Source organism: Vitis vinifera, chromosome 8, assembly GCF_030704535.1.
Source record: "Vitis vinifera cultivar Pinot Noir 40024 chromosome 8, ASM3070453v1".
In the NCBI taxonomy this organism is placed as follows: Eukaryota; Viridiplantae; Streptophyta; class Magnoliopsida; order Vitales; family Vitaceae; genus Vitis; species Vitis vinifera.
The window spans coordinates 7,440,163-7,454,306 of NC_081812.1; the positions used below are offsets into that span (position 1 = coordinate 7,440,163).

At 38.6% G+C, this 14,144-nt stretch overlaps 1 non-coding gene across 1 annotated transcript; it reads left to right on the forward strand.

Annotated features, from left to right (window-relative positions):
* The first annotated feature begins 3,424 nt into the window (after positions 1–3,424).
* Positions 3,425–3,531, forward strand: LOC132254221 (small nucleolar RNA R71). The gene has a single exon (XR_009466497.1). It is a non-coding gene; the product is annotated as a small nucleolar RNA R71 (small nucleolar RNA).
* Positions 3,532–14,144: the final 10,613 nt, after the last annotated feature.

Here is a 14,144-nt window from a genome sequence, read left to right on the forward strand (position 1 = left end):
ACAGGGCTGCGAAGTTGGCTTTCATCTTGAGGTTCTCAGCTTCGAACTTGTCGCATATATCGGGCAACTTCAGGAGGAAATCCACCACACTGTACAAAAAGGCTGTGAAATCACTTCGCAACAAAAGGGTGATTTCGCAACACTTTTGCAAAATGCTTTCTTCAGCTTAGAGTGATTGCCTTGCAGTGGCTGTAACTTGTTCGTTTCAACTCGACATTGCGCACCGTTTGAAGCATTGGATTTTTGACTTCTTGAGCTTTGAAATGACATATAGCATGCATCAATTGGACTTTAGAAAGTGCTCCAAAAGTGGCTGACACGACTGTCATCAAGAATATGCTTCATGGCAGATTCTCTTTACTTCTTCTCCTTGCATTCCGGATTTACTTATGGCAAAGGACTTCAAAGTTTCGGTTCTTCATGTTTCTGAGCTTCCAATTGCTTTGCCCAAGATTCCATATAACTCTCCTCAATCTCGGATTGCTTTGGTGATCAAAAGGCTATCAAATCAGCAAAACTTAACATAATTTGATTAGAATTGATTGCAAGGGTCCTTAACATGTTAATTGGGTTAAAAGGCAATAACTACTACTCAAAAGTGTTTAAAAGAGTTTATTACAAGCTATCAAAGAGCACTTTTTGAGTAGTAATCATGTACTTCCATATATGGTGATGTCATCCATGAAAACCTCCATAATTCGCTCCACCATATCACTGAAGATACTTAACTTACATTGTTGGAATATTTCTCGTGCATTGCATAAACCAAAAGGCATTATTTTGTAGGCATATGTTCCAAATGGACATGTGAAAGTGGTCTTCTCCTGATCTTCAACATCGATTTCTATTTAAAAATACCCGGAGTAGCCGACCAAGAAACAATAGAAAGGATGGCCTGAGACTCTCTCCAACACTTGATCAATAAATGGCAATGGAAAATGATCCTTCCTTGTCACAGCATTCAATTTTCTATAATCAATATACACCCTCCAACTTGAAGTGAGGTGTGTAGCAACTTCTTCTATTTTTTCATTTTGCACGACCATGATCCCTAACTTCTTTGGTACCACTTGAGTAGGACTCACCCATGGGCTATCTGATATGGGGTAGATAATACCTACTTGAAGTAGCTTCAGAACCTCAGCTGCACCACCTCTTGCATATAAGGATTCAATCTTCTTTGAGGTTGACGAATTGGTTTAGATTCTTCTTCCATGTATATATGATGTGTACAGACCAAAGGACTGATGCCTTTCAAGTCAGATATTTTCCATCCTATTGCTTTCTTACACCTCTTGAGAACTTCAAGTAGACACACCTCCTAAGGAGTAGTAAGAGATGAAGATATAACAACAGGGCACTTTTTATTCTCTTCTAGGTATGTATACTTCAACTCCGTGGGTAGGGGCTTCAGATCAAGCTTTGGGGTCTCCTCTTTAGCAGCTTCTTGTGCCTCCTCTTTATTGAACAAAGGTAGAATTTCTTCTCTCTTCCTCCAACCTTGTACAGTGGCAAGCAAATCTGAGGGTTCAGGCAACCCTTCTTCAAGATCCCCAAGACTTTCACTCAACTTCTCTTGCATTTTCTAATTACAATGCTCCTCCACTAGAGTGTCAATGATGCACACCTCTTTTGGACCTTCTTCTTCTTCCGGAGTGATTGGCTTTTTGGACATATAGAAGATATTAAGCTCCAATGTCATGTTGCCAACGTGAGTTGCATGAGTCCATTCCTACAATTTATGATTGCATTTGATGTAGCTAGGAATGGCCTTCCAAGGATAATAGGAACATAATTAGTTTCCTTGAAAATTGGGTCTGTGTCAAGAACAACAAAGTCTATTGGGTAGTAGAAATTATCAACTTGAACTAAGACATCTTCAATTATCCCTCTTGGAATTTTCACTGATCTATCTGCTAGAGATAGAGTGATTGATGTTGGCTTCAATTCACCAAGTCCCAATTGCTTGTAAACAGAGTATGGTAGCAAATTCACACTTGCTCCCAAGTCTAACAAAGCTTTCTTCACTATAGTTCCTCCAATCATGACTAAAATGGTAGCGTAACCCGGATCTTTGTACTTCAAAGGAGACTTGCACTGTATAATAGCACTTACTTGCTCAGTCAAGAAGGTTTTCTTATTCACATTCAACCCTCTTTTGATAGTACACAAGTCCGTCAGGAATTTTGCATAAGTTGGAACTTGTTTAATCATATCTAGCAATAGGATGTTGACTTTCACCTATCTTAATACTTCAAGAATTTTTTATGCATTTTTTATTCCCTTTTTCCCATGCAACGCTTGAGGAAAAGGTGGAGGTGCTTGTCTCTTCAGCACATCTCCCTTGATAACTACTTTCTCCAAATTTGCATTCACTGTTGAATCATGGTCCTCTTTCCCTTCACTGCTATCTTTCTTCTTTCCTTTGATTTCCTCTCCCTTCTCTGTCTCTTCTTCTTTTTCATTTTTCTCAACATGTGGCTTGGGTGTTGGTAGCTCAACCTTTTTACCCCTCCTTAGAGTGATCAAAGCTTTGACATCTCTCACCTATGAAGACTCTTCTTCATGAGTTTCCACTTCATGGATACCCTTGGGATTTTGGTGAGGTTGAGAAGGAAATCTCCCCTTCTCTTGCACTGTGTTAAGGTTAGTGAACCTTGAGATTGAGTATTGGAGATTATCTATCTTATGAGATAATTTATTTTGCATTCCATCCATCCTTTTATTCAAAGTATTCTCTACACTGTCAATTCTTTTACTGAGTTGAGCATTGATGGATTTATAATCTCCAACAAAATCTCCCACCACCTTGCTTAGATTCACTATTGCTTGCTCAAGATTTGAAGCTTGCTGAGATGCTTGGCCTGGCTATGTATACTGAGGTGCTCTAGGCTTCCAGGAGAAATTTGGATGATTCCTCCAATTTGAGTTGTAAGTATTATCGTATGAAGCATTGTTGTTGGGCTTGAATTGTGCAATGACATTTGCTTGATCTCCAAACATTTCCCTAGCAACTGGAATTGTAGGACACTCCTCCACCAAGTGCTCATAAGATTGACAAATAAGGCATGGCTTGACTTGCACTAGTGTCTCAACAACGACTTGCACTTCATGTATCGTTTTCAGTTCTAGCTCCTCCAATCTTCTCGTCATAGCTGCAACTTTTGCTTTCATGTCAATATCTTCATTCAAGGTATACATCCCAGCCTTAGTATTAAAGGCATTTGGTTAAGACTTCGTCTTCCCCACTTCTCCTTTGTTCGGTTCATCCCATCCCCTTGAAACTTCAGCCACATAACTCAAGAAGTCCATGGCTTCATCCGGATTCCTACTCATGAAATCTCCTCCACACATAGTCTCGAGGAGTTGCTTCATTGAGGAAGACATTCCATCATAAAAATAACTCACCAATAGCCATGTATCAAAACCATGATGAGGACAAGCATTGATGGCTTCCATGTATCTCTCCCAACACTCATAGAATTTCTCATTCTCTTTAGCTGAGAAATTTGAAATTTGCCTTTTCAAACCATTTGTTCTATGAGTAGGGAAAAATTTCTTGGGGAATTCAGCTTGTAAATCAGTCCAAGTTCGGATACTCCTTGGCCTTAAAGAATTAAGCCAAATCTTGGCCTTATCCTTCAAAGTAAAAGGAAATAGCTTTAGCCTCATCAAGTCGATTGAAGCTCCTTCCTCTTGGAATGTATTACAAACATCTTCAAATTTCTTGATATGTGCATAGGGATTCTCACTTTCCATCCCATGGAAAGTAGGAAGAAGCGGAACAATATGTGGTCTAATTACTAGCTGCTTTATAGGAGGCACTATACATGATGGTGCACTCATACGTGGTGGATGCATGCGGTCCCTCATTGATCTGAATGCATTGGGATTATCCTGGTGACCATGGTGACTATGCTGATCTTCAGGTGTAGCTTCCATGATGTTCAAGCTCAATTCCAACTCCTTTTTATGAGGTGTTTCAAGTTTCATAAGCCTTTCTCCACTGTCCCGTATCCAATTTGGCATACACAACTAGTATCAACTGTAACAAAAACAAAGAAACAAAAGAAAACAAAAGAAAACAAAACTAAAAAAAGACTAAGACTAACTAAAACTAAATTAAAAGATATGCTAAAATATGAACAAGTAAAAGAAAAAATTAAAAAGAGTTAGTAAGATGAAAGAAAAATCACCAAACTTGTGATGAAAATCACAAACACTCTGAAAAGATAATATCACTATAAAGTTCGAACCTTCCCCGGCAACGACGCCATTTGATTTCGTGCCCAGCTAGTGTATGTCTTGTTGATTGGTGATCAATCAACTAGTGTACCTTGATTTCGGTCCTCAGACAGGAGTAATCAACTACATTTATAACTTATTTCACCATGTACTAGGATAGCCTCAGCTAATATAACATAGTGGTTTTGGGATCGTTCACTAGGAAGGGTTTTCAAATTACAACTAATATTAATTTAAAGTTGAATTGATGCTTTTTCATTTCAAGGTTAGCTTTAAAAAAAAACATAAACTTTGTGATTGCGTGCCTAGCTGGTGTACCTTGAGTTTGGTCCTCAGACAGGAGTAATCAACAAAATTTATAACCTATATCACCATGCACTAGGATAGCCTTAGCTAATATAGCATAGTGGCTCTAGGATCGTTCACTGGGAAGGGTTTTCAACTTACAACTGATAACAATTCAAAGTTGAATTGATGCTTTTTCATTTCAAGGTTAGGTTCAAAAGAAAACATAAACTTTGGTTGAAAAAGATTGGTTTTAAGCTAACTAAAAAGAAAGTAATGGGAATTACTTATAAAGAAAAGCGTTTCTTGGAGTTTTAGGATCACCAGGGTCAGGCTCCTCATTAAAAAACAGAGCTCTGGTCACTTGAATCTTTTCCTTGCATTAGAGAATTAACATATAGTTAATTCTCTAACCGGTGTGGTACAGATGCTTCCCTTTTATGGATTCAAACACTAAATCCCTCTCACTGATTCATCTTGCAATGGCTCGTACCTCTCACCTAGCATTTACCATTCAAGCTGATCATTAACTTTGGCCTTCCCTTCTCAAGCTCACAAGAGATAACTAGAGGATGTCTCCTTAGAGTCCAAACGCTTACCAAGTGTTGGCAATTCTAGAAAATCCTACCTTCAAGTCACCTCCCAAAGGATTGCAAGAGGTAAACTAGTGCATCTTAATGGACGGAGATCACTTGCCTTACCAAGTGTTGGCCCAAGTGAATTGAAGGCGTTTTAAGTTAACTAAAAACATAGAAACCATTAACGGGTCACACTTTCTCTTCATTCATAGCTGAAACAACAAAACTACCAATTCTTGCACTTGGGACCTTACCCAGCTACCTTAGCTCCAAGAAACAAAAAGCCTAGCCACTCATTCTATGAGAAAACATCCCCAAAGCTTGTTTGGCTAGTAAGAAAAATACAATCAAAATGAGTAGGTAAGGCAAAGCAAAGCTCTGTATTTTACTTTCTTCAAAACTATACAAAAAGTTGTCTCCGAGAACAAGCTCCTGAGATATCTGTGTAATGAAAATTAAAAACAATATATATGAGGTTATTCACCCTTTGTTCTTACTTAATAACGAAGGAATCCTATGATTGGTGGATTACAAAGAGAAAATGGGGATTTAAATATCAAATATCTGAAGAAAATAAATCTAAAAGTGTTGGTCGCAAATATCTGGAAGCACTCAGGAGGATTTTGCAGGCATGCAAGATGGCTATGAAATTTCGCAAGCTTAAGGTCTGCATTTCGCAGCCAAAGGTTGATTTCGCAGCCATCCTCTTGTGATTTTGCAGCCTGCAAAATTGGCCTTCAGCTTGGTGTGATTGGCTTCCAATGGCTATAACTTCTTCATTTCAACTCCAATTCATGTATCATTTGAAGCGTTGGATTGCTGACTTCCCGAGCTTCGAAACGACATATAGTATGCAGAAATTCAGCTCCAGAAAGTGCTCCAAAAGTTTCCAATAGTTGCTATCCACTTGAATTCTTCAGGTTAGATTTCTCTCTTTGCTTTCCCTCCTTACATTCATGATTTGCTTATGGAAAAGGACTATAAAGCTTCAAAGCTTTGGTTCTTCATGTTAATGAGCTTCCAATTGCTTTGCCATGGATTCCATAGAACTCTCCTCAATCTTGGATTGCTTTGGTGATCAAAATACTGTCAAAAACACCAAAACTTACACAATTTGATTACAAACGATTGCAAAGGTCCTTAATATGCTACTTGAGTTAAAAGGTAATAACTACTACTCAAAAGTGTTTAAAAGAGTTAATTACAAGGTACAAAATAACACTTTTTGAGTAGTAATCACTTTGGTTAAAAAAAGGTTGGTTTTAAGCTAACAAAAAATAGTAACTGAAATTACTTATAAAGAAAAGTGTTTCTTGGAGTTTTTGGATTACTGGGGTCAGGCTCTTATTACAAAAATAGAGTTCTGGTCACTTGAATCTTTTCCTCACATTGAGGATTTAACATATAGTTATTTCCCAAATCAGTGTGGTACAGATGCTTCCTTTTTATGGATTCCAACACTAATTCCCTGTCACTGAATCATCTTGCAATGGCTCGTGCCTCTCACCTAGCATTTTCCATTCAAGGTGATCCTTAACCTTCGACTACCCTTCAAAAGCTCACAAGAGATAACTAATGGATGTCTCCTTAGAGTCCAAAAGCTTACCAAGGGTTGGCTTTTCTAGATGATCCTACCTTTGAACCACCTCCCAAAGGCTCGCAAGAGATAAACTAGTGTATCTCAATGGACGGAGATCACTTGCCTTACCAAGTGTTGACTCAAGTGATTTTAAGGCGTTTTAAGTTAACTAAAAACATAGAAACCATTAACGGGTCAAACTTTCTCTTCATTAAAAGTTGTAACAACAAAACTTCGAATTTTTGCATTCGGCAGCTTACCAAGCTTCCTTAACTCTAAGAGACAAAAAATCTAGCCACTCATTACCCTCAATGGAAGGAATCCTTGAGCTCTGGTTGAATTCTGAAAGTAGTTGTGTCAAAGCAAAGCTCAGAGTGGAATGGCCTTGCCCTGCAATCCAAATTACCCTCAATGGGTGGTTGAGTGACCATAGGACGTCTAATAACCACCTCAAGAGTCATGCCTGAGGGAATCTAAGACTCTGTGGCTGGTGATTGAGACGGCTGAGGCTTTGATGGATGGATGCTTTGGTTTGGCTCCTCTTTGGCACCTAAGGGAAGTTCAAATGACCGGTTTAAAATGAAATGTGGAATTTATAACGTTTAAAAATGGATGCCAAGCGACGGTTTGAGTTTTCGCAGCAGAGATGCGATTTCGCAGTAGGGGGTCAATTTCACAGCGGAGGGGCATTTTTGCAGCCCATTTCGCAGCTACAAAATGAACGGGGGGCTACGAAATGGCACTCGTGTGCCAAGAGGTGGTTTCGCAGCTGCGAAACTAGCTGCGAAATTGGGATTTTTAAAGCTTTGGGGATTTCACAGAGCATTTCGCAGCTGCGAAATGAGGCTAGGGGCTGTAAAATGGCACTCGTGTGCTAAGGGGTGGTTTCGCAGCTGCGAGAATTTTTGCAGAAGCTGCGAAATCATTTCTTAGCCAAGGGCCTTTTTCGCAGCCAAGCCCTGATTTCGCAACGGGCTTCTTGGGGCTACGAAATTATTTTGCAACCAATGGCCATTTTCGTAGGGGCCTCTTTTGGGCTGCGAAATCTTGCAGACCATGAATTTTCTCAATCTCCTGAGCTTATTTTGACTCCCAGAGACCTTCCTTTAATTTCTTTGCAATTCCTCCTAAATTAGATCATTAAAAAAAAAACTAAGTTACATATAAATAACACAACTTAAGACTAAAATTAAAATCAAAACAATTAATAAAGCTTTTAAATTAACAAAATTAAACAAAAAATATGGACTTTGGTGAAACCAAGTCCATCTAACCCTTTTCTGATTAGGCTTTCTGTGGCTCAAGGAGGTTGATTTCCTCATTTTCTTGCTTGAATGGCTCAATGAATGGCTTGAGACGATGATCATTGACTTTAAAAGTGTCTATGCTCTTGGAATTTAGTAATTCCACCACTCCATTGAGATGCACTTGGTGAATAATGAAAGGGCCTATCCACCTTGACTTCAACTTCCTTGGAAAGATATGGAGCCTTGAGCCATAGAGTAAGACTCTTTGTCATTTCCAGAATTCTTTGTTGGAGATTAATTGATCATGCCATCTCTTCATCCTCTGTTTTGCAACTTTGGAATTGATGTAAGCATCATTTCTTAACTCCTCCATCTCATTAAGGTCTAAGCACCTCTTTGCCCCGGCTCTGATGAAATCCATGTTTAACTTCTTAATTGCTGACCAAACCTTATATTCAACTTCCATAGGGAGATGACATGCTTTGCCATAGACTAGGCGATAAGGAGACATGCCAAGAATAGTCTTGTAAGTTATTCTATATGCCCATAGTGAATCATAGAGCTTAATAGACCAATCTCTTCTGCTCGTATTCACCACCTTCATCAATATGTTCTTGATTTCCCTGTTTGCTAGCTCAACTTGCCCAGAAGTCTGAGGGTGATAAGGTGTAGCTACCTTATGGTTCACTCCATACTTGGCTAATAGGGTTTCAAAAGGTCTGTTGCAAAAATGAGTACCTCTATCACTGATTATGGCCTTGGGCACCCCAAATCTTGAGAAAATGTTCTCTTTAAGAAACTTGAGAACCACCTTGTGGTCATTGTATTTACAGGGGATTGTCTCAACCCATTTAGAAACATAGTCCACCCCCACCAAGATATAAGAGTTACCAAAAGACATTGGGAAAGGTCCCATGAAGTCAATGCCCCAAACATCAAAGAGATCAACTATTAGAATGGGGTCCATAGGCATTTGATTCCTTCTTGTTAGCTTCCCGAGCCTTTGGCATCTACCATAGCTCCTACATATGGTGTGGGCATCGTTGAAAAGTGATGGCAAACTAAACCCTGATTACAATACTTTCATGGCTGTTTTCTGAGAGGCAAAGTGGCCTCCACATGCACTTTCATGGCAGTGGCTGAGGATTCCTTGTTGCTTTTCTTCAGGGACACACTTCCTTATTATTTGATCTGCGCAATACTTGATTACTACCCAAAAAGTGCCATTTTGCGCCTTTAATTCATTATGTTTTAAGCACTTTTGTGTAGTAGTTCTCCATCTTTATCCCAATTTGCATGTTAAGGACCTAGCAATGACTTCTAATCATATTTGTGGCTAGTTTTAGTATTTTGACAGATTTTTGGATCATTAAGACAAGCCAAGCAAAGAAGAGAAGCAAAGAGAAGCTAAGAGAAAATGAAGAAAACAGAGGACAGAAGCTGCAGTCTTCCTTTGCACTTTTGGAGCACTTTCCGAAATCCATTTTCTACATGCTATATACCATTCCAAAGATCAGGAAGTCAAGAATCCAACACTTCAAACCGTGTACAATTTGGAGCTGAAATGAGGAAGATATGGCCTTCGGAAGACAACTGCTCGAGGCTTGTGCGAAATTCGCACAACACCTTCAGGTTGTGCGAAGCTTGTGCGAAACTCGCACAACACCTTCAGGTTGTACGAAACTTGTGTAAAACTCACACAACACTCGCACAACACCTTCCAAATTCGCACAGCCCATGCGTGGTGCGAATTTTCCTCTGTTCCGCCAACTCCACGCGAGATATTTTCTTTTAGATATTTTTGTATAAATTTCCATTCTTCTCCTTGTAATCCACCAATCATAAGATTTATTAGCTAGGAAGGTTGGAAAAACTTCTCTATATATATTCCCATGCATCCATTGTAAAACATACACATAGAGAGACGGAAATAGATATATAAATATATAGACTATATAGAGTTTTGCTCTGTTTTTCTCTCACTCCTGTTCTTCCCCATTTCTATTTTCTTAGTAGCCAAACAGCCTCTGAGGGCTTTTCCTCAGAGGATGATTGGCTAAAACTTTTAGTTTCTCAAAGTATGGATGTTATGTGATGGCTTGGATGTAATCCCATGGAAATTTCTCGCACCTGGAAGGTAAGGTAGTCGTTTTTCATTAAAGGTTCATTAATGCAAAGTTTGGTTTTTATTTCCTTTGGACAACTTCCAACGGCCAATACTTGATAAGCTTTTGGATTTCTATCCATTAGTTACCTCCTACGAGCTATTGGAAGGTGAGGTTTTCAATTCCAAGTTTTGCATTAATCCGTTAGAACCAATTTCAATGGCCATTGAAAGGCGAGTTTATCACCTAGAATGACTTTGAGTTGCCAATATTTGGTAAGCTTTTGGCTTTAGACCATTAGTTATCTCTTACGAGCCATTCAAAGGAAGTCTAAGGTGAATAACCATTGATGAAATTCACTACCATCTGTTTTGCCATTTTAAAGGATTAAAACTTGATTTCCTAAATCCATACCGGTTCGGGAAGCAAGCATCACCATAGTTGCAACCCCAACGCGAGGAGCCTATCCTGAGATTTCCAATTTGCATAAGAGCCAGAGCATAGCTATCCTATCTTTGAGAAACTTGTTTTTACACCCTTTCATTTTAGTCTTTAATGTTAGCTTATATTAGTTTAAATCTTTCTAAAACATTTACATCTTCTTTTAAATCTAACATCCATAAGAAAATCACCTATTTTCCTAATTTGAATATCACTTGTGTTTGCGAAAACCCTTCCCAGTGAACAATCCTAGAACCACTATGCTATAGTAGCTTGGCTACTTTAGTAATAGTATTTAAGGTATAAATTTTATTGATACGCCTTTAAAGCTAAGCTACCATGAGTGGAATCAATACTTGAAAAGGAAAGGCTCTTCCCAATAATAAGCATGGATCTTTGCAAAGAAGTGCTTCCTATCTTGTGCTTTCCACTCACTTGGAACTTCACCAGTAACTAGATAGTTAGCAATATGAGCATACCAAGGAGTTTTTCCCAGCAACATAAGTGATTCCTTAGGAAAGTCATCATTAATAGGTAAGACATGGGAATTGTGTACTATAGCCAACCTTGAAAGGTGGTCAGCTACCACATTCTCCACTCCTTTCTTATCTTTGATTTGGAGATCGAACTCTTGTAATAAGAGAATCCATCTAATCAACCTTGCTTTTGCATCTTGCTTTGTCAATAAATACTTCAAGGCTGAATGGTCAGTGAAAACAATGATGAAAGACCCTACTAGATAAGCACGAAACTTGTCTAAGGCAAACATTATAGCTAACAATTCTTTCTCTGTAGTTGTGTAGTTCCTTTGAGCTTCGTTCAATGTCTTGCTTGCATAGTAGATCACATAGGGCTTCCCATCTTCTTTTTGGCCAAGCATAGCTCCTATAGCAAAGTCACTGGCATCACACATTACTTCAAAGGGTAGTTGTCAGTTGGGAGCCCTCACTATGGGAGCAGTTGTCAAAAATTGCTTCAATTGATCAAAACTCTTTTGACACCTTTCATCTCATATAAATTTAGCATCTTTAGCCAAAAGTTCACAAAGAGGTTTTGAAAGCTTAGAGAAGTCTTTTATAAACCTCCTATAGAACCCTGTATGGCCAAGGAATTGCCTTACTCCTTTTACAGTTGTTGGGGATGGCAATTTGACAATAAGTTCCACCTTTGCTTTATCAACTTCAATGCCTTTCTCGGAGATGATATGGCCAGGGACAATTCCTTGTTGTACCATAAAATGGCATTTCTCCCAGTTGAGCACCAAGTCTTTTTCAATGCATCGGTTTAGAACCGTTTCCAAGTTGACTAATCATTCTTCAAATGTACCTCCATATATGGTGTTGTCATCCATCAAAACCTCCACAATTCGCTCCACCATATCACTAAAGATACTTAGCATACATCGTTGGAATGTTGCAGGTGCATTACATAAACCAAAAGGCATTCTTCTGTAGGCATATGTTCCAAATGGACATGTGAAAGTGGTCTTCTCCTGATGTTCAACATCAATTTCAATTTGAAAATACCCGGAGTACCCATCCAAGAAACAATAGAAAGGATGGCCAGAGACTCTCTCCAACACTTGATCAATAAATGGCAATGGAAAATGATCATTCCTTGTCACATCATTCAATTTTCTATAATCAATACACACCCTCCAACATGAAGTGAGGCGTGTAGCAATTTATTCTCCCTTTTCATTTTGAACCACAGTAATCCCTGACTTCTTTGGTACCACTTGAGTAGGACTCACCCAAGGGCTGTCAGATATGGGGTAGATAATACCTGCTTGAAGTAGCTTCAGCACCTCAGCTTGCACCACCTCTTGCAAATGAGGATTCAATCTTCTTTGAGGTTGATGAATTGGTTTAGCTTCTTCCTACATGTACATATGATGTGTACAAATCAAAGGACTGATGCCTTTGAAGTCAGATATTTGCCATCCTATTGCTTTCTTACACCTCTTGAGAACTTGATTACTACCAAAAAGTGCTATTTTGTAGACCTAATTATAATGGTTTTAAGCACCTTTGAGTAGTAATCATATTCATTTAACCCAATTAATTCATTAAGGTCCTTAGTAATTGGTTTTAACCATTTTGTGGCAAGTTTACATGTTTATATCAGCTTGTGAATCAATTCAAGCATGCCAAATGATAGAGGACCTACTTGGACAAGTTATGGCAAAGCTTTTGGAAGCTCAAATTCATGAAGAACCAAGCTTTGGAGCTCCATAGCCCTTTGCCAAATTCGTTCAAAGTATGCAAGGAAAGAACAATGGAGAAGAGGAAAGCAAAGTAAAGAGAAGCAAGGAGGAAAATAGAGGACAGCATCTTCAGTCTTCTTTGGCACTTTTGGAGCACTTCACGAAGTCCATTTTTTACATTATATATACCGTTTCAAAGCTCAGGAAGTCAAGAATCCAACGCTTCAAACCGTGTATGATTTGGAGCTGAAATGAGGAAGATATGGCCTTCGGAATACAACTGCTCCAGGGGTGTGCGAAATTTTCGCACAACACCTTCCAAATTCGCACACCCCCTTGCATGGTGCGAATTTTCCCCTGTTTCTGCCGACTCCACACGAGATCTTTTCTTTTGGATATTTTTGTATAAATTTCCATTCTTCTCCTTATAATCCACCACTCATGTAATTTCTTAGCTAGGAAGGTTGGAAAAACTTCTCTATATATATATATTCCCTTGCATCCATTGTAATAGATATCGATCAATATATAGAATATACAGAGCCTTGCTCTATTTTTCTCTCTTCTCCTGTTCTTCCCCATTTCTATTTTCTTAGTATCCAAACAGCCTCTTAGGGCTTTTCCTCAAAGGATGATTGGCTAAAACTTTTAGTTTCTCAAAGTATGGATGTTATGTGATGGCTTGGATGCAATCCCATGGAAATTTCTCGCACCCGGAAGGTAAGGTAGTCGTTTTTCATTAAAGGTTCATTAATGCAAAGTTTGGTTTTTATTTCCTTTGGACAACTTCCAACGGCCAATACTTGATAAGCTTTTGGATTTCTATCCATTAGTTATCTCCTACGAGCTATTGGAAGGTGAGGTTTTCAATTCCAAGTTTTGCATTAATCCGTTAGAACCAATTTCAATGGCCATTGAAAGGTGAGTTTATCACCTGGAATGACTTTGAGTTGCCAATATTTGGTAAGCTTTTGGCTTTAGACCATTAGTTATCTCTTACGAGCCATTCAAAGGAAGTCTAAGGTGAATAACCATTGATGAAATTCACTACCATCTGTTTTTCCATTTTAAAGGATTAAAACTTGATTTGCTAAATCCATACCGGTTCGGGAAGCAAGCATCACCATAGTTGCAACCCCAACGCGAGGAGCCTATCCTGAGATTTCCAATTTGCATAAGAGCCAGAGCATAGCTATCCTATCTTTGAGAAACTTGTTTTTACACCCTTTCATTTTAGTCTTTAATGTTAGCTTATATTAGTTTAAATCTTTCTAAAACATTTTCATCTTCTTTTAAAGCTAACATCCATAAGAAAATCACCTATTTTCCTAATTTGAATATCACTTGTGTTTGCGAAAACCCTTCCCAGTGAACGATCCTAGAACCACTATGCTATAGTAGCTTGGCTACTTTAGTAATAGTATTCAAGGTATAAATTTTATTGATACGCCTTTAAAG